General features: G+C 42.4%; 1 protein-coding gene across 12 annotated transcripts in view; it reads left to right on the forward strand.

The window, feature by feature from the left end:
• Positions 1-18: 18 nt before the first annotated feature.
• CREM (cAMP responsive element modulator) overlaps positions 19-22,849 on the forward strand; it is a 126,958-nt gene continuing 104,127 nt past the window's right edge. For all 12 annotated transcript variants that reach the window (XM_066279274.1, XM_066279280.1, XM_066279277.1 and 9 more), the window contains exon 1: positions 19-307. The gene's annotated coding sequence lies outside the window, so the exon portion shown is untranslated. The remainder of the gene's footprint in view (positions 308-22,849) is intronic.

Below are 22,849 nucleotides of genomic sequence, written 5' to 3' on the forward strand. Positions count from 1 at the left end.
TTCCATTTAATTGTTGGATTGTCAGCGCCGCACTCCCGCAGGCTGCCGGCAGGGGGCGGAGTTCGAGCTTGGATTTTTCCACCGGGCCTGCCCTGGGAGGCGGTCACGAAGAGAAGACGGGCGGCGGGGCGCGCGCAGACGTAGTTGGAGCAGCTGGTGTGCTACTTTGGGTCTCCGGTCGGCGGGAGCCGCCTCGGAGCTGACGTGGACGACGTGGGCCGCGCCGCGCCGGGATGCTGGCCGCAGTCCCCACCTCCTCGCGTCCGTAAGCAGTGACGAGGCCGCTACGTAAATCGCTTCGCAGCGGGTAAGTGACGCGCCGGCCAGACTGGAAAGGCAGGCGTGGGACGCGACGCTGGAGGCGGCGGCGCAGGCGGAAGGCGGCGCGGCGCCGGGGCGGGGGAGGGGCGGCGCGGGCCGGCGGGGCGGTGGGGTGGGGGTGGGGGTGGGGGCGGGGGCGGGCTCCTGGCGGCCCCGGGGGAGGGTGGTGCCGCTCGGCCGCGCTCAGCCTGACCACCTTGAATTCGGGACACGTTGGAAAAGGCTTCTTGCTCTGAGTGCGTGGTCCGCGCTCTGGAAAGACGGGAACGAGGTAGTCAGGGCGTTGGTTTCCGTGGTCACAGCCCACGGTGGACAGTGCTGCGTCCCAGCTTTCCGTGCTCATCTGGCGTTCACACTAAAGTTCGCCCGTTTCTCCTCCGAAACTTGGCCCTGGAGGTGCCGATGTTGACTCGTCTGAGTCCCCAGGCAGGACAGGTCTGACGGGAGTGCGGAGACAGCGAGCGAGTCCGCCTGCGGCTCCTGTCTGTGGTCACTCATGGGCTTTGCCTTCTCGGGGTCACCTAGCCGGGCTCCCCGAGCGTGCTGAGCAGGGACTAGACCAGTTGTCCACATGCTCTTGTTCCCTGTCGACCCGCCGGAGCCCTGAGTTCGATTATCCACCTGTTTCCTGGACGGCCAGAGATTCTGACTGAAGGTCAGCCTGCAAGGCTGGATGCTCCTGAGAGCCCCTTTCCGCGCCGGGTCCACCTGCTGGCCCGCTAGCCCGTGGGGTCCGCGGACGTGCAGCCCGCTTCCCAAGAGCTAGAGCCCTAGGTGCGGGGCGGCAACTGTTCAATTACGTAATTAACTCTTGTTCTGTGTCGTAGGCGCCCCATTTTCCTCCTGCTTATTATATTCTTTGGATAACAAGCTGCTTTCCTTTCATAGGTCAGAATAGTGTAAACTTTTTACCTTAGCTAACCTTATTTTTTTCCCTGCCAAAGAAGGCAAAATGCAAACAATGTGTTTTGGCTAATGAGTGCTAAGTATTAAAAGCTACTGTTCTAGGGATTATTTACTGATCGAAACATAACTTTTAAAGAGATACTTAAATGGATTTTTATCCTAGATGAGTAAATACTGAAAGCATTGTCATATAAACTGTTGATAATTACTCAATACATATTTGGTGGATTTGTAAATAGATCAATGTAAGCTATTATTTTCCCAGTGACTTACTTGTCAACCTGGAATTGTTTTGGTGAGTGTGAACCTGTAATGACCCTGTTTTGTGTACATATTTTGTAATAGCATATGCATAAATTTTTATTGGATGTGGAAACACAGAGGAGCTCTTTAGTCTTTTTGTTTTTGTATTATCCAGGAAGGTTAATGAAATTTGCATCTACTGATGAATTCACAAACTCCAAACTCCATATTCCTTCAGTTCCCTACTGAGGCGAGTCCTTCATGTTTAAAATATGAAATCTTATTTAGAATCATGGCCATTTCATGGAAAGTAGGGAAGAATTTCAGAATATTTACTGACTTTACCAGTATACAAATATATTTCTGATCCTGACTATCGGCCCCCATCTTGATGTTTTCTGCAGTAAGTATTGGACCAGAAAATTAAGTCTGGTTTACTGCTGAAGTGGGCAAAGAAGCACTCAAATGTCTGGTACTATTTAGATAGGCCTTTAAACAATAAAACTGAACAGTTCAAACACTTAATAGGTGAAGCACTGATATTTTGACATGCAAATTGCTCATTATGGAAATAAGCCTGAAATGTTGAAATCTGTTAAGTATTTCTACTTTATTTAACTGATGGATTCCATATATAAAAGTCAACTCTAAAAAGATTTCTTATACATTGAGTGTGATTTCGATATTACTGATACAGATACATAGATTGTAAAAATATAGATTTCTGGGAAAGTGTTTCTCACCATTTCACATAGGTAGAGATAAACATTTGAAGTCATTTTGTTAATTTCCTTTTAAAGAATACATAAGGAATTTAAAATACTTTTTACCATAGGAACTTGCCAATACACACTGCTGTTTAGAGCAGAGGTCCCCAAACTTTTTACACAGGGGGCCAGTTCACTGCCCCTCAGACCATTGGAGGGCCGGACTATAAAAAAAACTATGAACAAATCCCTATGCACACTGCACATATCTTATTTTAAAGTAGAAAAACAAAACGGGAACAAATACAATATTTAAAATATAAAGAACAAGTAAATTTAAATCAACAAACTGCCCCTGGCTGGTTGGCTCAGCGGTAGAGCGTTGGCCTGGTGTGCGGGGGATCCAGGTTCAATTCCCGGCCAGGGCACATAGGAGAAGCGCCCATTTGCTTCTCCCCCCCTCCCCCCCTCCTTCCTCTCTGTCTCTCTCTTCCCCTCCTGCAGGCAAGGCTCCATTGGAGCAAAGATGGCCCGGGCGCTGGGGATGGCTCCTTGGCCTCTGCCCCAGGCACTAGAGTGGCTCTGGTCGCTGCAGAGCGACGCCCCGGAGGGGCAGAGCATTGCCCCGGAGGGGCAGAGCGTCGCCCCCTGGTGGGCATGCCGGGTGGATCCTGGTCGGGCGTATGCGGGAGTCTGTCTGTCTCTCCCCGTTTCCACCTTCAGAAAAATACAAAAAAAAAATCAACACACTGAACAGTATTTCAATGGGAACTATGGGCCTCTCACTGACCATCAATGAAAGAGGTGCCCCTTCCTCTGCACAAAGAAGTGCAGGGGGGGCGGATAAATGGCCTCAGGGGGCCGTAGTTTGGGGACCCCTGGTTTAGAGTATACACTTTAACTTCATAGATTTTCTCTTTTCTGATGTTCTAGGATATCTAGAGTATAAAGGGAGAATGAAGAAGAAAAACTAAGGATAATATTAGTGGGAATCTATACCAATATTACTTATGAAAACACCTGGAGTCTTACTGCTTATAATTGAGTTACAGCAAAGTTTAAAAATATTTGCCCATCTCTTCACTGGTCTCCCAAGCAGTATTGGAGGCAATTACTGATAGATACGTAAATTCCAAACTGCCCTCTTGATGTTCTGCTTATCTGTCAGGCCTCACCCTTACTGGACTATTGACCCTGAGACAGAGGAATTCCAAAAAGCTGAGAAGCCGCCCCAAGGAGGGGCTCCGGACACACCAGGACTTTTGATTCAACACCCACATGCTCGAAACCCCCCAAGGAGGAGCATTCCAGACATACCAGGACTTTTGCCTCAGTATCCCCTCAGGCTCTCCCAAACACTATATAACTCGCCCCTAGTCTGTAACCAGTGATCTTCTCCCCTAGGAGAAGTGCCCGGCAGGGTTCCTTTCTTCCTTTCAATAAAGCCTGTTACTCTGGTCTTTCGGACTCCCATGGATTCCAACAACTACTGGCAAGGTGTATGTGAAACAATTTTAAGGAAAAAATTAAGCTAGGAAGTTATATGGGAGTTTTGCTTAAAGACTGTTTAAATAAACTGTCTCCCTGGTTAGGATGTTTGTCTCCAAATAAATCTTACTAGCAACTCTTGTGTGAGGTTCTTTAGAAGCCTCCCAGTCCTAAAATGGGAAGCATCTTCACACATTTGTTATGAATGCTGAACAACCAAACCAGTTAAACGTTGAAATCCTGTGACATTTTGACAATGGTCTAATGTGATTCTAATATTTTACTTTGAGATTTTCACAAACATTATCTTAGTGAAGTGTTGTAGTAATATAATGTTATACTAATTAAACATGGGAATATAAAAATATGGAAGATATATAAAGGTAATTAAGATGTAATATTAAAATTAAGGAAATTAAATAAAGTTATACCATCTGGATAGGAATTTTTTTTTTTTAAAGAAATATTTTATTTATTGATTTTTTAGAGAGAGAGGAGTGAGAGAGACAGAGAGAGAGAGAGAAGGGGGAGGAGCAGGAAGCATCAACTCCCATATGTGCCTTGACCAGGCAAGCTTGAGGTTTCGAACCGGCGACCTCAGTGTTCCAGGTCAACGCTTTATCCACTGCGCCACCACAGGTCAGGCTGGATAGGAATTTATATAGTGTGTGCAGATGTGATTAACAGACTCTGACTTTCAAGCAGGGCCCAGTTAGTGTGTGGGTGAAGTTATACATAGATAAGTGGCTTGATGTCAAAACTCTGTAAATTAACATAAACAAGAAGCTTCCCTAGGAACAACTTAAAAGTGGCTTGATGTAACATTTCAGTAGATTAACATAAAAAGGGCTCCCTGCAAGGAACTCCCAAAAAGATGGTTTGAGGTGATAATCCTGTAGATTGACACCTGTTAAAAGGCCTTGGCCAGAAAAGGTACTAAACCTGAGGAGCCCCTGCTGAGGTAGTCACCTAGACTACAACGTGAACTTGGACTCCACTCTGAGCTCTGACCAAAGACAGCTGAGAGGAGCACGCCAGCCAGCCCCCTTAAGCTGTACCCAGGCATGCCAAAAGGATTTGTGAGTAATAAATTGCCTGTGTGATTTTTGCAACTAACTTTGTGTGTCGGTCTCGTGTTTTTCTTCCGGTGGTAGTTAGTGTTGGCACTGATTAAGTAGAATTCTGGTGGCCGCCTCAAGAGTAGTCTCGAAGAGGCTGCCAGCCCTGCTGATAAGCACCAGGAGTGTCCCACTGCACAGGAAGGTTGAATCAGGGACACCTGATCAATGTAGAGCTTGGGCTCTACTGGGACCATCCTAATTCACAACGTTAAGTGTCAGTCAGATTTGTTCATAATCTCAAGCCTCAACTTTTTTCATTGATAGCACAGAAATGTTTGTTTTTGCTGAGAAATGTTTTAAGCAGGAATTTTTATACTACCATTAGTTGTGATGAAAGCTCCTGGAATTGGGGCAACTATGTCATGCAGAAAGAAAAATGTTTCTGTATATAGAAGTATGGGATTATTTTGCTACTCTTTAAATTGATGGAGGAGTTAAATTTAAGTTACTTAGGCTTGTTGCATCTAGAAAGATACCAGTTTTGTTTGGATGGGACCAATCTAGATAGATGTAATAAGGTTGAAAGTATTTTTTTTTTAATTTAAGGTACTGCAAATGTCTTACTTGCTCTTTCCCAGATTTGCTACTTAGTAGCCAGTACAGTGGTAATTAATGTGTAGATAAGTGTTTTTGAAATGTACTTAAACTGTAGTAATGAAGCATGCCATTGAGAATTAAACCCTACACCCCTGGCTGGATAGCTCAGTTGGTTAGAGCATCATCCTGAAGTGTAGAGATTTCTGGTTTGATACCCGGACAGGGCACATACAGGAACAGATTGATATTCCTGTCTCTTTCTCCCTCTCCCTTACTCTCTATAAAGTCAGTAAAATAAACATTAAAAAAAAAAAAAAAAAGAGACGGCCTAGCGTGCGGAGGACCCGGGTTCGATTCCCGGCCAGGGCACACAGGAGAAGCGCTCATCTGCTTCTCCACCGCTCCGCCGCGCTTTCCTCTCTGTCTCTCCCTTCCCCTCCCGCAGCCAAGGCTCCATTGGAGCAAAGATGGCCCGGGCGCTGGGGATGGCTCCTTGGCCTCTGCCCCAGGCGCTAGAGTGGCTCTGGTCGCAGCAGAGCATTGCCCCCTGGTGGGCAGAGCATTGCCCCTGGTGGGCGTGCCGGGTGGATCCCGGTCGGGCGCATGCGGGAGTCTGTCTGACTGTCTCTCCCCGTTTCCAGCTTCAGAAAAATACAAAAAAATAAACAATAAAAGAGAAAGAACATTAAACCCTACGATGACTCTACTTTAGCAAATAACTCTCCCAAGAGACTACATTTTGTTTCCCTTCATGAAGTTAGTGGTAGTGGCGGGGGTGTAGGCCATGATTATTTTCTACTTAGCAGCCTATTCAGATATTCATTGACTATGAAATAGCCAAAAGCAGGCACCAAAAATAGATGCTTGAATAGTTAATCCTCTGGTAATTTTACTAGTTAAGGTTTCATAAATACAGCAAGTACCTGAAGCAATTAAATTGTAATGTCCTTGAATCTATACTAGTAAACTGCTCGATTTTTATGTATGACTCATGTTCAAAATATTAAAGACATTTGGAAGTTTCAAATAACTGTTTACAAGCACTTTACGGCTACTTCTATTCTTACACTAAATTGTAGATGGTTGCTTAACATTTATGCTAATTTTGCTTCACAAATATTACAAAACTTGAAAAGTGCTGTAATTTCCTGCTACTACTGTCTCCTTTTGTTTTTCCTATGCTCATCTTGCCTAAAATGTTTAATAGCCATAGGCTTGTCCTATCAATTCAGATTCATGGCTCCTTACTTAGAATCACTTCTGTCTTCTAGCTATCCCTGCTTCTTCCAACTTTGTAATTTACTAGTTGAGAAGGACTGCTTTACAATATGAGTTTTATGTTATTCCTTGATCTTTTAAACTTTACTTGCTCTTGCTACTTATATGATAATTAACCTATAAAGGTCTACTTTCCCAAAGAACTGAAACCTTGCGTCATCCCGGAACCAGGAAACCGATTGTACTTTTCTGTTTTCTCTTTCTCTTCCTGCTTCAGTAAGAGGTGTACTGCCTTATATTACACCTTCTTTTCTTTTATTTATTTATTTATTTATTTATTTATTTATTTATTTATTTTTTTCTGAAGCTGGAAACGGGGAGAGACAGTCAGACAGACTCCCGCATGCGCCCGACCGGGATCCACCCGGCACGCCCACCAGGGGCAATGCTCTGCCCACCAGGGGGCAATGCTCTGCTGCGACCAGAGCCACTCTAGCGCCTGGGGCAGAGGCCAAGGAGCCATCTCCAGCGCCCGGGCCATCTTTGCTCCAATGGAGCCTTGGCTGCGGGAGGGGAAGAGAGAGACAGAGAGGAAGGAGGGGGGGCGTGGAGAAGCAAATTGGCGCTTCTCCTATGTGCCCTGGCTGGGAATCGAACCCGGTTCCCCCGCACGCCAGGCCGATGCTCTACCGCTGAGCCAACCTGCCAGGGCCACACCTTCTTTTCTTAATTTGACTATGCTAATCGTGATGGTTTGGTTTTGTTTTGGGGTTTTTTAATCCTGTTTGTTTGGGTTTTTTAATCCTGTTTTTTGTAAACAAAAAATTTCAGTGAATAATTTTCAATTTCCATTTTGCAGATTTGAAATGGAGCAAGAATTGAGATTGTTTCACAAGTGTCTTTATAAAGAACTCTATTTTTGTAATATTTTCTCAATATTTTACAGTTATCTTCAACTGTAATATCTGATCCAAAAGCAGTATTTTTAAAAGGTAATCTGCCTTTATTGTCTTCCTAAAGTGTTCAACTTTTCATAGGAACAGTTCTTTTTAAATTATTTCATCTATTTAATAGTTTCATCTACCACACTATTTACCAGAATTCCAAATTGCAGCAGTAACTATAGCTGTTATAAACAAGTTTGGTGATTAATACAGAGCTCTTGGTAAGCTTACACCTCAGCTGATAGGAGCAGAATTGCTTGGGCAAAGTAGAGGAAAAATCGGTGAGCCTTAGCTAAACAGATTTTACAGAAGGAATGGAGAACATTGGTTAATACAGAGAGTTGGTTGATGAGGTGGAAATTGGTTAAACAATCTTTTATATTCTTGTAAAGTTGCCCCAAAAGTTTCATTCTTATACATAAGGCCAGGGGCTGCCACCATTGTGGCCATTCACATGCAGCTTCCCATTAGATTTGGACAGACGGTAAAGAAACAGTGGAGCCAAAAACTGGTGGGCCATTCCTTTATTCAAGTCTTGCACCATCTGACAAGAAAACACACAGGGAAAACACACTTCCCTTTCATTCAGTCCAAGTTCACAAAACTAATGACACATTATCCGGTTCCACAACCAGGAGAATCTTCTCTGGTTCCTACTAGATTCAGAGGCCTCACCAGTCTTGTTGTAAAGTATCGTACCTTTTTTTTTTTTTTTTTACAGAGGCAGAGATAGACAGGGACAGACAGACAGGAACAGAGAGAGATGAGAAGCATCAATCATCAGTTTCTCGTTGCGCATTGCGACTTCTTAGTTGTTCATTGATTGCTTTCTCACATGCGCTTTGACCGTGGGCCTTCAGCAGACCGAGTAACCCCTTGCTGGAGCCAGCGACCCTGGGTCCAAGCTGGCGAGCTCTTCGCTCAAGCCAGATGAGCCCGCGCGCGACCTCGGAGTCTCGAACCTGGGTACTTCCGCATCCCAGTCCGACGCTCTATCCACTGCGCCACCGCCTGGTCAGGCTAAAGTATCGTACCTTAATTCCACGGGTTATGCCGAGACACCAAAGCAGGATACAGAAGAATTTTTAGGAGGAGATTTATTTAATAAGCCGGCTGCATATGACTTACACGGGGTATAGCTGACCCAAATCGAGTAGCCTCGAATATAGCTCTGAGGCTAGTTATATACACTTGATCACATACAAGTTGGGGGGAAAAGGGGAAACATGATAATCATTAACAAGCTTATAACATTTGTCTATAGGACCTATAAAAAACATTCCTTCATATTAAAACTTACAAGGTAACACAATAGTGATGTTGTTTTAAATATCAAAGACATTCACAAATCTTTTAATGTCTACCTCCCATTCCTTTGTCTAGAGGTATATGTTACTCTCAGGATTCCAGGAAAGGAGGAAGAGTTAAAATTAGTGTAGGATATGTAAATATTGTCTTTTATTGAAAGGGAAAGGAAGTTCTTCAGATAACCTTTATTCTTTCAATGCCTGACGTTTCCTCTTTATTATTATTATTATTTTTTTGTATTTTTCTGAAGCTGGAAACAGGGAGAGACAGTCAGACAGACTCCTGCATGTGCCCGACCGGGATCCACCCGGCACGCCCACCAGCGGCGATGCTCTGCCCACCAGGGGACGATGCTCTGCCCCTCCAGGGCATCGCTCCGCTGCAACCAGAGACACTCTAGCGCCTGGGGCAGAGGCCAAGGAGCCATCCCCAGCGCCCGGGCCATCTTTGCTCCAGTGGAGCCTCGCCTGCGGGAGGGGAAGAGAGAGACAGAGAGGAAGGAGAGGGGGAGGGGTGGAGAAGCAGATGGGCGCTTCTCCTGTGTGCCCTGGCTGGGAATCGAACCCAGGACCTCTGCACGCCAGGCTGATGCTCTACCACTGAGCCAACCGGCCAGGGCCCTGCCTTTTCCTCTTTAAAATGGCATTGCCAATACTAAGTTTTACAGTTCTTTGGTACCTTACCACAGTCCCAAAGCCTCTCGCCTCTGGTTCCCCATATGCACTTGCTCTCCCTTTTCTCCACACAAACTCTGCTTCTTCAGCGCTCTGCATTCTTTCTCTTTCTCTGCCATCTTGGCTTCTCTCCTCCTCCTCTCCTTTTAAAACTTTTCTGGCACCAAAACCTCTCCTCCAGCAACATTAGCATAACAATAGCACTTCCCAAGCAGGAAGGTAATTTGCAGTTTCATAGATCACATACCTGGAGCTGCCCAGCACCATTTTTAACAATAAAAGTGAGTAAACTGAAATAATACAAATTTTACAAACTTATTTGCCCAACACATACCTATTCTATTTCTAGAATGTTAAATTAAGATAGTAATACAATCACTACATAGTATATATTTAGAATTTTGTAAATGTAACTATAAGTACTATCTTTAACATTTTTTTAAAGGTATCATCTTTTTTAATCATTGATTTGAGAGAAAAAACATTGATTTGTTGTTTTACTTATCTATGCATTCATTGATTGATTATATGTGCCCTGACTGGGGATCAAACTTTCAACCTTGGCTTATTGGGAGGATGCTCCAACTAACTGAGCTGTCTGGTCAGAGCTAATTAGTGCATATTAAACATACATGTATTGCCTGACCTGTGGTGGCACAGTGGATAAAGCATCGACCTGGAATGCTGAGGTCGCAGGTTCAAAACCCCGGGCTTGCCTGGACAAGGCACATATAAGAGTTGATGCTTCCTGCTCTTCCTCCCTTCTTTCTCTCTTTCTCTCTAAAAAATTAATTAAAAAAAAAAAATTTCAAATAAACATCCATGCAGAAAGCTGTATGTTAAGGGATACCTGATAGCATGAAACTGATTAAAATTGTAATGAAGACAAATAGAACAAGATAATGGTGCCTAACCAGGCAGTGGCACAGTGGATAGAGCATGACCAGGATGCAGAGGACCCAGGTTCAAAACCCCAAGGCTGCCGGCTTGAGCGCAAACTCGTCTGATTCGAGCAAGTCTCACCAGCTTGAGCCCAAGGTCGCCAGCTTGAGCAAGAGGTCACTCTATCTGCTGTACCCTCCCGCTCTCCCCCCCCCCCCCCGCCACCGGTCAAGGCACATATGAAAAAGCAATCAATGAAGAACTAAGGTGTCACAACAAAGTGTTGCGATTTGTTTTATGGTTCAGACTCACAAGGAATAAGACACATAAAATGAAAGTAGTACAAGCAGAGGGCTGAAACTCAGAATTGAATCAGCCCCAAGAAACTGCACCGCTGCATATTTATTGAGTTCCAAAAGCCACAGCTCAGCAGATAAAACTAGAACACTACACAATTCTTTTTTCCTTCCTGACCAGGTGGTGGTGCAGTGGATAGAGCGTCAGACTGGGATGCAGAGGACCTAGGCTCAAGACCCCAAGGTTGCCAGCTTGAGCGCGGGCTCATCTGGTTTGAGCAAAAAGCCCACCAGCTTGAACCCAAGGTCGCTGGCTCAAGCAAGGGGTTACTCGGTCTGCTGAAGGCCCGCGGTCAAGGCACATATGAGAAAGCAATCAATGAACAACTAAGGTGTTGCAACGCGCAATGAAAAACTAATGATTGATGCTTCTCATCTCTTTCCGTTCCTGTCTGTCTGTCCCTGTCCATCCCTCTCTCTGACTCACTCTCTGTCTCTGTAAAAAATAAATAAATAATTTTTTTTTCTTTTTTTTTCTTTTCTTTTTTTTTTCATTTTTCTGAAGCTGGAAACAGGGAGAGACAGTCAGACAGACTCCCGCATGCGCCCGACCGGGATCCACCCGGCACGCCCACCATGGGGCGACACTCTGCCCACCAGGGGGCGATGCTCTGCCCTTCCTGGGCGTCGCCATGTTGCGACCAGAGCCACTCTAGCGCCTGAGACAGAGGCCACAGAGCCATCCCCAGCGCCCGGGCCATCTTTGCTCCAATGGAGCCTCGGCTGCGGGAGGGGAAGAGAGAGACAGAGAGGAAGGAGAGGGGGAGGGGTGGAGAAGCAAATGGGCGCTTCTCCTGTGTGCCCTGGCCGGGAATTGAACCCGGGTCCTCCGCACACCAGGCCAACGCTCTACCACTGAGCCAACCAGCCAGGGCCGTTTTTTCTTATTTTCTTTATTCATTTTTAGAGAGGAGAGAGAGAGACAGAGAGAGAGAAGGGGGGAGGAGTTGGAAGCATCAATTCCCATATGTGCCTTGACCAGGCAAGCCCAGGGTTTCGAACCGGCGACCTCAGCATTTCCAGGTCGATGCATTATCCACTGCGCCACCACAGGTCAGGCAAATAAATAAATTTTTTTTTTTTTAAAGTCTTTTTTCCTAACTAAACCATCCTTAATCTGCATGTCTACTGTCTCCTTCATGATCTAGGTCACGAAAAGAATCAGTCTCAGGCCCTGGCCGGTTGGCTCAGCGGTAGAGCGTCAGCCTGGCGTGTGGGGGACCAAGGTTCGATTCCCAGCCAGGGCACACACGAGAAGCGCCCATTTGCTTCTTCACTGGCCCCCTCCTTCCTCTCTGTCTCTCTCTTCCCCTCCCACAGCCAAGGTTCCATTGGAGCAAAGATGGCCCGGGCGCTGGGGATGGCTCCTTGGCCTCTGCCCCAGGCGCTAGAGTGGCTCTGGTCGCAAAAGAGCGACGCCCCGGAGGGACAGAGCATCGCCCCCTGGTGGGCGTGCCGGGTGGATCCTGGTCGGGCGCATGCGGGTGTCTGTCTGACTGTCTCTCCCTGTTTCCAGCTTCAGAAAAATACAAAAAAAAAAAAAAAAGAATCAGTCTCAGAGTTTATCAAAAGGTCATCTGGTTCTTGATGACATTCCTCCAAGAATCCCGCATATTACATTCAAGTAACCCCAGGCCAGTCTCCTGTATGGTTAACACATTCTAAGATCTCCTCCTGTTCTCCAAGTAACCTCTGCTCTGAAGTTAGCTATTGTTCATATTTGTGCAGGGTGTTTCCCTTCATTTCTCTCTTTTTGTTTAACTTGCACTTTATTAGCATAAGAGAAAACATGGCAGATTGTTGCTCTATTTTGCTTTGATGTCATTTCCTCTTCTGACTATATATAATAAAAGAAATATAAAACAAATGATTAGTATAATGCCCCTACAATTCCTCTAAAAATCTGAAACTGTTTTAGAGGATTCAAGTTATTGATTCCATCAGAAATAGCAGTTAATAAAATTTCTCCATCAATCAATTTCAACTGATTCTTAAAAGGAGTGTCAGTATGCTTTTGTAAATGCAAAATTTCCATAGTTAAATTCCCATGATTTAACAAGTGTTTTCTGACATTTTCCCAAGGGAAATGAGTATGATTCCAAGGAATAGGGGTAATACAAAAAGTAGTTACATTCCAATCACATTTTAGTTTAATTTGTCTTTGAAGACTAACAATTGGATCTCCTAACATAATCACAGTCTGTTCTAAATCATTAACTTTAGCATTGATTTGCTATCTATACATTGTCAAGAAGTCCACAGTTGCTCAGAATTTTCATGCCATTTTTGTACAAAGTCCACAGTCTGTATACTCTGATGTAATGCAACTCCAGATATAGCAGTCATGGTGGTTACACTATTAATCCCATAATAATGGCAATGATCAATCCAACTAGTCTTTTGGTTCACTTTAAATACTTAATAATATGTTGTAACAGCATCATAGAAGGGAATCTTGCCACATCCGAAGCATCTACTGGAATCTAGACTCCTGTCCTGGCTCTTAAAATGTATAGACGTTGACTACTTTTATTAAAAGGAATGGAAGAGGCCCTGGCCGGTTGGCTCAGCGGTAGAGCGTCGGCCTAGCGTGCGGAGGACCTGGGTTTGATTCCCGGCCAGGGCACACAGGAGAAGCGCCCATTTGCTTCTCCACCCCTCCGCCGCGCCTTCCTCTCTGTCTCTCTCTTTCCCTCCCGCAGCCAAGTCTCCATTGGAGCAAGGATGGCCTGGGCGCTGGGGATGGTTCCTTGGCCTCTGCCTCAGGCGCTAGAGTGGCTCTGGTCGCAACATGGCGTCGCCCAGGATGGGCAGAGCATCGCCCCTGATGGGCGTGCCGGGTGGATCCTGGTCGGGCGCATGCGGGAGTCTGTCTGACTGTCTCTCCCTGTTTCCAGCTTCAAAAAAATGGAAAAAAAAAAAAAAGAGCAAAAAAAAAAAAAAAAAGGAATGGAAGAGTTAATACACGTATAAAAACTACAGTTATTGCAAGTTATAGAATAATTTTCAACTGTCCATTTGGTTTCACCGATAATAAACATATAAGGCAATCTAACACAAGCAGATATAAAATGTGTCTCATTCTTTTTAAAGGTTAACATAGTATGATTAGAAGGATGATTTCTCCTTTCTACGCTGACATGTGTTTAAGTGCCATAGCTATTTTCCAGAAATGACATTGTATAGGACCAAATTTTATGTATGGAGCTTGAGGTGACATCCCTCTTCCATGCCATATGATAGTATGATTAGTTTGACCATCAGCTATAATTGAACCATTGTTCTTATGCCACCTTAGATCAGCACCGTGCACTTTAACTCAAGCAGAACCATGAGGGCTCCAATCTATGGCATTTCCAAAGGAATTAAGTAAAACCTGAGCAGTTTCACCTCTGCAATTTTCACAATATACCTGTTCACTTAGCTGATTAACAATTGCAGTGTGACAGGGTGGTAAATCAGGTGAAGGTTCAGGATCATGTACAGTTGTATTACCTTTAAATCTGTATCCTTGTAACAAAAACAAATGTGTTTTTTTTTCCTTCTCCTTTACTGTTACTTTTTATAATAGAGAGCTAAATTCTAGTTTCTATTTTTAAACAATGTGGCTCATATCCTATGCATATAGGTAATCCCTCAACTAACTCTTGGTGTATAATTTTCTAATCTTATCCCTTCTTCTGAAGGTACTAAGGGGCCTTTATCATCAAAAGGTCCTGGAAGCCAATTAGAGTCATTAACAAAATTAGGAATGGCACTATTTCCTAATGTATAGCTCTACTTAATGGAGGATTAGAGATGTATTCCCAGTAACTAAAATTTTCAGCCATACTTACCGGAATTGTTACCAAGGCAATCATTGCTAAGAACAGATTAGTAGCATTATGTTCTTTTCTAGTAGTTTGTAGCATTTTTTTACCCTCAAAGGTCAGCTTTTTAAGTTGACTCCAACTTGGTATTTTAGCCTTATCAGTATGAGGCAGCAGCACCTTTAAGGTTTTTGTTCTGAGGTTCACTGCTTCCATCTTGGCAATGGAAGGATATGGAGAGAATCTATTTCTCTTGCTCATGTTGTTAGTTGAATTCATCGGGCAGGGATCCAAAGGACTTCGCTGGATTCTGCAATGACACAAGCAAACCCTCTTCCTCAATGTATTACACCAGGTATCCATTGATCCAATTCATTTTTGTAATACACAGGTTGATTAATCTTAGAACTATTTTTTGCCCAATGCCTGTCTGCAGCAGTCAAATTATCCTCTCCTGTATTTAAGAAATTTAAAGTAAGCTTTGTGTAACAGAATTCTAGGGGATAATCTCCTTCCTTCTCCCTCCTTTTGTTTAAGTAACATATTTTTCAGAGTGTGATTACTGCACTCAATAATTGCCTGTACTTGTGGATTATATGGAATTTCAGTAGTATGTTTAATATTCCAGAACGCTAAGAATTGTTGAAATTTAGCAGATGTATAGGCAGGACCATTGTCAGTTTTAATTGCTTTAGAAATGCCCATAACATTAAAAGCTTCTATAAAATACTGAATGAAACAATCAGCTTTTCTTCAGGCAAAGGTGTGGCTCATCGAAAGGAAGATTAGGTATCAATGGAACAGTGTACATAAGAAGTTTTCCAAAGGAAGAAATATGAGTTATATCCGTTTACCACAGATCATTACTGTTCTAGCCTCTAGGATTCGTTCCTCTTGGAAATGGAGGAGTATTTATAATACTGCACTGAGGACATTTTCTAAAAATATTTTGAGCCTCTCACCTCATTATCTTTAAAATTTTTAAATTATTTTTATTTATTCATTTTAGAGGAGAGAAAGAATGGGGGAGGAGCAGGAAGCATCAACTCCCATATGTGCCTTTACAGGGCAAGCCCAGGGTTTTGAGTCAGCGACCTCAGTGTTCCAGGTCGACACTTGATCCACTGCGCCACCACAGGTCAGGCCTCACCAGGTTATCTTAAATTTTTGCATTAAACCTTTTCTATTCATATGAGTATCTGCATGAAATTTAGCGGCTATTTCTACAGATCCAATAACTAAATTGATCAATTTTATTATTTGCATTAGATGAAGGACCTGGTCAAGCTGTATGAGAATGAATGTGATTTATATAGATAGACAAATTTCATTCTCACAATATAAGTTGTAACTCTTGAAACAATTTGTGTAATTTGAAACAATCATTTGAAATGTAAAGAGTTTCTATAAGTTTGACTGTATGTTCTACATATTGTGAATCAGTAACAATAGGGCAAGGAAAATTATTAAGAATAATACAACAGATAACGCTGCTTTGTAAACTGATGTATATGGACTTTTTATTAACTTTTCTCACTGGTCTAGTATACCCAGATATACCTAATTTATTTGAATTGGCTGAGTCAATACTTTAGTTGGCAAAATCCATTGTTCTTTATTAAAAATTGAATTCTTTTATCGGAAACCTATGGCTCGCAAGCCAGATGTGGCTCTTTTGATAGTTGCATCTGGCTCGCAGACAAATCTTTAATAAAAAATATAACTTTTTTTTTTTTTTGTATTTTTCTGAAGCTGGAAAAAGAGAGGCAGTCAGACAGACTCCCGCATGCGCCCAACCGGGATCCACCCAGCATGCCCACCAGGGGGTGATGCTCTGCCCATCGGGGCATCACTCTGTTGCGAACAGGGCCATTCTAGCCCCTGAGGCAGAGGCCACGGAGCCATCCTCAGCGCCCAGGCCAACTTTGCTTCAATGGAGCCTCGGCTGTGGGAGGGGAAGAGAGAGACAGAGAGGAAGGAGAGGGGGAGGGGTGGAGAAGCAGATGGGCACTTCTCCTATGTGCCCTGGCCGGGAATCGAACCTGGGACTTCCTCACGCCAGGCCGACACTCTACCACTGAGCCAACTGGCCAGGGCCAAAATATAATAACATTAAAAATATAAAACATTCTCGCCCAAAATATAATAACATTAAAAACATAAAACATTCTCACCCAGAATATAACAACATTAAAAATATAAAACATTTTTGCCCTGGCAGGTTGGCTCAGTAGTAGAGCGTTGGCCTGGCGTGCGGAAGTCCCGGGTTCAATTCCTGGCCAGGGCACATAGGAAAAGTGCCCATCTGCTTCTCCACCCCTCCCCCTCTCCTTCCTCTCTGTCTCTCTCTTCCTCTCCCACAGCCAAGGCTCCATTGGAGCAAAGATGGCCCGGGCGCTGGGGATGGCTCCGTGGCCTCTGCCTCAGGCGCTAGAGTGGCCCTGGTCGCAACAAAGTGACGCCCCGGATGGGCAGAGCATCACCCCCTGGTGGGCGTGCCGGGTGGATCCTGGTCGGGCGCATGCGTGAGTCTGTCTGACTGCCTCTCCGTTTCCAGCTTCAGAAAAATACACACACAAAAAAGTGTGTGTGTATATATATATATTATATATATATTACATATATATATAATATATATATAATATATATAACATTCTCATGTAGTATAATCCATTTCTTACCACTCATGTTCATGGTTGCGGGTGGCTGGAGCCAATCACAACTGTCCTCCGGGACAACACCAAATTTTTATTGGATAATGCATAATGTACAAGGGTCATTGTGAGGTCAGAAAGTAAACTTCCCTCTTTTAATTGAGTAGTCAGCTAGCTAATTGCAGAAACCCTTTTGATGAAGAAGATGGCTAAAAGAAAAAAGATGAGGAGTATTGTACTTTTCAGCAGGAATGGACAGAGGAATTCGCCTTTGTGGAAAGAACAGGTTCTGCAGTGTGTCTAATATGCAGTAAGATTGCATCAATGAAATGGTCAAATATAAAGCAGCACTTCGACACACACCATACTACATTTGCATTGAAATATCTAGCGGGGGACAGCAGGAAGAAAGCATGTCAAGAGCTTCTACTGTGCAGAATGCAAGCTAGTCAGCAGCAACTTCGTGTTTGGACCCAACAAGGTGACTGGAATTCAGCTAGCTTTGCTGGTGCTTTAGCAATTGTGAGAAACGGAAAGCCATTCACAGATGGGGAGTATGCCAAAACATTCATGCTTGATGTTGCCAATGAACTTTTTGATGACTTTTCGGATAAAGACAAGATAATCAAATGAATTAAAGAAATGCCTCTGTCGACAAGAACTGTTCACAATCGTACCATCATAATGGCAAATCAAATTGAGGCAACAAAAGTGAAGTACATAAATGCAGCACCATTTTTTTCTCTCACTTTGGATGAGTCAAAAGACATAAGCCATTTATCCCAGTTCAGCGTGATTGCAAGGTATGCTGTCAGTGACACACTACATGAGGAAAGTCTTGCTGTTTTGCCTATGAAAGAGACAACAAGATGGGAGGATTTATTCAAGTCTTTCACTGAGTTCACTAAAGAAAAAATCTACCGATGGATAAACTTATTTCAGTGTGTACTGATGGTGCTCCATGCATAGTGGGGAGAAACAGAGGATTTGTAGCGCTTCTTTATGAACATGAAAAGAAACCCAAGTTTTCACTGCATCCTACATCAGGAGGCGCTTTGTGCTCAGATGTGTGGCAAGCAGCTTGGTGAGATGATGTCACTGGTCATTCGGGTGGTCAACTTTATTGTTGCCCGAGCTTTAAATGATCTCCAGTTTCAAACACTGCTAGATGAAGTTGGGAATAATTATCCTGGTCTGTTTCTGCACAGCAATGTGCATTGGTTGTCAAGAAGAAAGGTGTTCAGCCGTTTCACGACTTGTCTGAGCAAAATCTGGACTTTTCTTGAAATGAAAAACATTGAGCATCTTGAGTTAGTTAACACTGAGTGGCTCCTGAAGTTCTACAATACTACCTCGTGGACATGACTGAACATCTGAACCAGCTCAATGTGAAAATGCAAGGCGTTGGAAATAGTCTTATCCCTTCAACAAACAGTGTTTGCATTTGAAAACAAGCTGGAATTCTTCATCACCAACATTGAAACAGGTTGTTTACTACACCTATTGAAAAACTGAGAGAGTTTAAAGATGCATGTACAGCAAGTGACCCTGCTCAACATCTTGATCTCCAGCAGCTAGTGGGCTTCACATCTCATCTCCTGCAGTCATTCAAAGCACGCTTTGGAGAATTTTGTGACACATTCGTCTTTTAAGTTCATCACCCATCCACACAAGTGTGCAGTGGACAGTGCCGACCAGAGTTACATCCCTGGTGTCTCCGTCAGAGATTTTTGGGCTACAAGCTGCGGACCTGAAGGCCTCAGACATGTGGGTGAATAAGATCAAGTCACTGAATGAAGATTTGGAAAGACTTGCACAACAGCAAGCAGAGTTGGCAAGCAAACACAAGTGGGGAGAAATGAAAAAACTTCAACCCACGGACCAGCCGATTGTCAAAACTTGGAATGTGCTTCCCGTCATATACCACACACTGCAGCGTGAGTATCGCTGTACTGACAATATTTGGCTCTACATATGCATGTGAGCAGTCTTTCTCACATGTAAAGAACGTTAAGACCAACCTACGATCACATTTAACAGATGGAAGTCTCAACACCTGCATGAAGCTTAACCTTACCACGTATCAACCAGACTACAAAGCCATTGGCAAAACCATGCAGCACCAGAAGTCACATTAATGGTAAGAAGTACTTCATTCATCATTGGTTAGCAACAGCATAACAGCATTATTAAAAATAATTCAGAGACTTATTTTACTTTAAAAGTGTTGGTCTTACATAAAATGCACACATTCACTCGTATTTAGTGTTAAACATATTGTATGGCTCTCACGGAATTACATTTTAAAATATGTGATGTTCATGGCTCTCTCAGCCAAAAAGGTTCCCGACCCCTGATCTGTAGGATACTGATTGTTCATGGTACCAAAATAATCAGGTAACGCAATTTGCCAATCAATATTTAATTTCCAGTTGTCTGAAATGTGATTACATGTTAAGGGTAGATAATTTTATTCGGATCATTTCTAGTCAGTTGACTTATCTGAAGTCCACTTTTAGTAACTAAAGTACAGATTTTCTCTAAGTTAAGGTTTTTAAAGAGTCAGTTCGTAAACTGACTTTTTGAGGGATAATTCTTTGGTTTTCAATTATATGCCCTAAATAGTTAAAAGGATACGATGTTTGAATTTTGTTTTCAGCTATATTAAACCATATTGATTTCAAGGTTTCAGAAGCATCTTTAAGGATGACTAAAAGTTTAGCATTATTCTTACAAGCTATCAATATGTCATCTATATAATAGATTGAGGATATTTCTGACAAATTTTTTCTAAAGGTTAATTTACATAATTTTGACATAATGCTATTCAACATTCCTTGTAGAAGGAATATAAACTTAGTAAGAATAGTTAGTTCTGCTTATTGTTATAGACATAACAGCCAACATTGCCAGAAACAGAGTCAAGGATGTTTTTGGAGTCTTAGACTTAATTAAAATATTTTTCCTCCTGGATAAGTTTCTTTAGTTGCCCCCAGTAGGCAGTTCAGCTTTTTGTGTTGTAGTTGCCTTCATCTTCATTTCTCTAATAACCTTTGGCTCTAGGCTAAATCTCTTTATTTCTATTTCTGATGGCTCAAAGATGTCAAATCTCCCTCTCTTCTATTTCCGACTCATGCTGAGGCTTTAATCTTCTGGAAGGTATCCACTGGTCTCCCGTATCTGTGGATATAAGAGCAAATCCTCACCCGTATATTTGGCCTACATTGCTGTTGTAAATCAGCAAACTGTTCCTGTCTAAAAAGTTCATCTTGTGTAATACTAACAGGAGGTTTAGCGTTAACATTCTGATTAGCTTGAATACAAGCCTGATCCTCCCACTAAGTCATAAATTGTAACTATTCCGCTTTTGAAAGAACAGTTTGAGCTAACATCTCTAAATTTTTTGAGATAAAACGTTCATAGTCCATGAAGGAGGATAGCAATCCCTGCGTATAAGGAGAGTTAGTTCTATACTGGGAGCAAGTCGTTTTTAACTCTTTAGGAGCTTTGACAGAGATTTGGTCATATTGAGTATAAAAACCTCCTTTGGGGGAATTGAGATTAGGTCCAAATGGAGTGAGTATGACAGGAAAAGCTTCTAATGCTGGATTTATGAATTCTAAATCCCCTTCTTCTCTAGCCTGCATTATTCCTTTCATAAAAGGTATAAGAATAGGTCCCTTAGCTTGTTTTTCAGGTACAATAATAGGTACTGAATATTCAAATGGATTCTGTGGGTAGGGCTGGATACAAGGAAAATAAGGAAAATGGTGGTGGAGCAGAGGGAGCAATAGAAGGAGGAGGCGGAGGCTAATTATCTTGTTCAATTTTGAAGGGGTTAATACTATGTCAAACCTCCTTGTCAGAAAGTTTAGACAGTATTTTAAAAAGTCACTCCTTTAATTGTTTAAAAGATAAATGTTTTTCTTCATCAGAGGCCAAATGACCCTTGTTATTTTCCCATTGTAAAAAACATTTAGATCCCTGCTTAATTTTGCTTCATTCCTTTGTTTCACAGATCTGAGCATATCTTTACATACAAACAAGACAATTTTTAGCACAGAAACACAAGTGTAATACATAAATTTGATTAATCCTAATACTTGAATTACTATTTGGCTTCTAACTCTGAATATACCTTACAGTATACTAACCAAATTAGCAAATCCTTTTTTTTATTGATTTTAATTTATTGTGTTAATATAGATTTAAGTGTCCTACCGAATATATTTCTCCCCCACCCAAGTGTACCCCTCGACATCCCCATTGCCCCCCCCCAACGTCTTCCTTTTTCCCTCCAGGATTTACTGTCCTGGTCTGTGTAATGTATATATAATTTAACTAATCTCTTTCCCTTCTCTGATCCCATAATCTCATCCTGTTTCCCTCTGCTTTCCCTCTGGTCTGTTTGATCCCACCTCTGCCTCTATTCCTCAGTTAACATTGTTCATTAGATTCCTCATATGAGTGAGGTCATATGATATTTTTATTTCTCTGCCTGGCTTATTTCACTTAACATAATAGTTTCCAGGTTCATCCATGTTGTCACAAAAGGTAAGTTTTTTCTTTTTCATGGCCACATAGTATTCCATTTGTGTATATACACTGATTTTTAATCCACTGATGGGCACTTGGGCTGTTTCCAGATCTTGGCTATTGTAAACAATGCTGCAATAAACATGGGAGTGCATTTCTTCATTTGAATCAGAGATTTGGTATTCTTAGGATATATTCCTATAAGTGGGATGGCTGGATCAAAAGGCAGTTCCATTTTTAATTTTTTGAGGAATCTCCATAATGTTTTCCACAATAGCTATACCAGTCTGCAATCCCACCAGCAGTGAAGGAGGGTTTCCTTTTCTCCACATCCTAGTCAGCACTTATTATGCGTTGTTTTGTTAATGAGCGCCATTCTGACTGGTGTGAAATGTGGTTTTAATTTTAATGATTAGTGATGTTTAACATTTTTTCATCTGCCTATTGGCCATCTGTATGTCCTCTTCAGAGAAGTGTCTATTCATTTCTCTTGCTCATTTTTGATTGGATTGTTTATCTTCCTAGTGTTGAGTTTTACAAGTTCTTTATGAATTTTGGTTATTAACCCCTTATCAGACGTATTGTTGAATATGTTCTCCCGTTGTGTGGTTTGACTTTTTATTTTGTTCATATTGTCTTCAGCTCTGCAAAAGCTTTTTAGTTTGAAGTAGTCCCATTTGTTCATTCTGTCCTTTATTTCACTTGCCTGTGGAGATAAATCAGCAAATATATTGCTGCAACAGATGTCAGAGAGCTTAGTGCCTATGTTTTCTTCCAAGATAATTATGGTTTCATGACTTACATTTAAGTTTTTTATCCATTTTGAGTTTACTTTTGTGAATGGTGTAAGTTTGTGATCTAGTTTTTTGTTTGTTTGTTTGGTTGGTTGGGTTTTTTTTGCAGGTAGCTGTCCAATTTTTCCAACACCATTTGTTAAAGAAACTGTCTTTTACTCCATTGTATGCTCTTACCACCCTTGTAAAATATCAATTGTTCATAAAGATGCGGATTTATTTCTGGGTTCTCTGTTCTGTTCCATTGATCTATATGCCTGTTCTTATGCCAGTACCAAGCTGTTTTGAGTACAATGGCCTTGTAGTACAACTTGATATCAGGAAGTATGATACCACCCACTTTATTCTTTT

The sequence above is a fragment of the Saccopteryx bilineata genome, chromosome 5 (assembly GCF_036850765.1).
Source record: "Saccopteryx bilineata isolate mSacBil1 chromosome 5, mSacBil1_pri_phased_curated, whole genome shotgun sequence".
In the NCBI taxonomy this organism is placed as follows: domain Eukaryota; kingdom Metazoa; phylum Chordata; class Mammalia; order Chiroptera; family Emballonuridae; genus Saccopteryx; species Saccopteryx bilineata.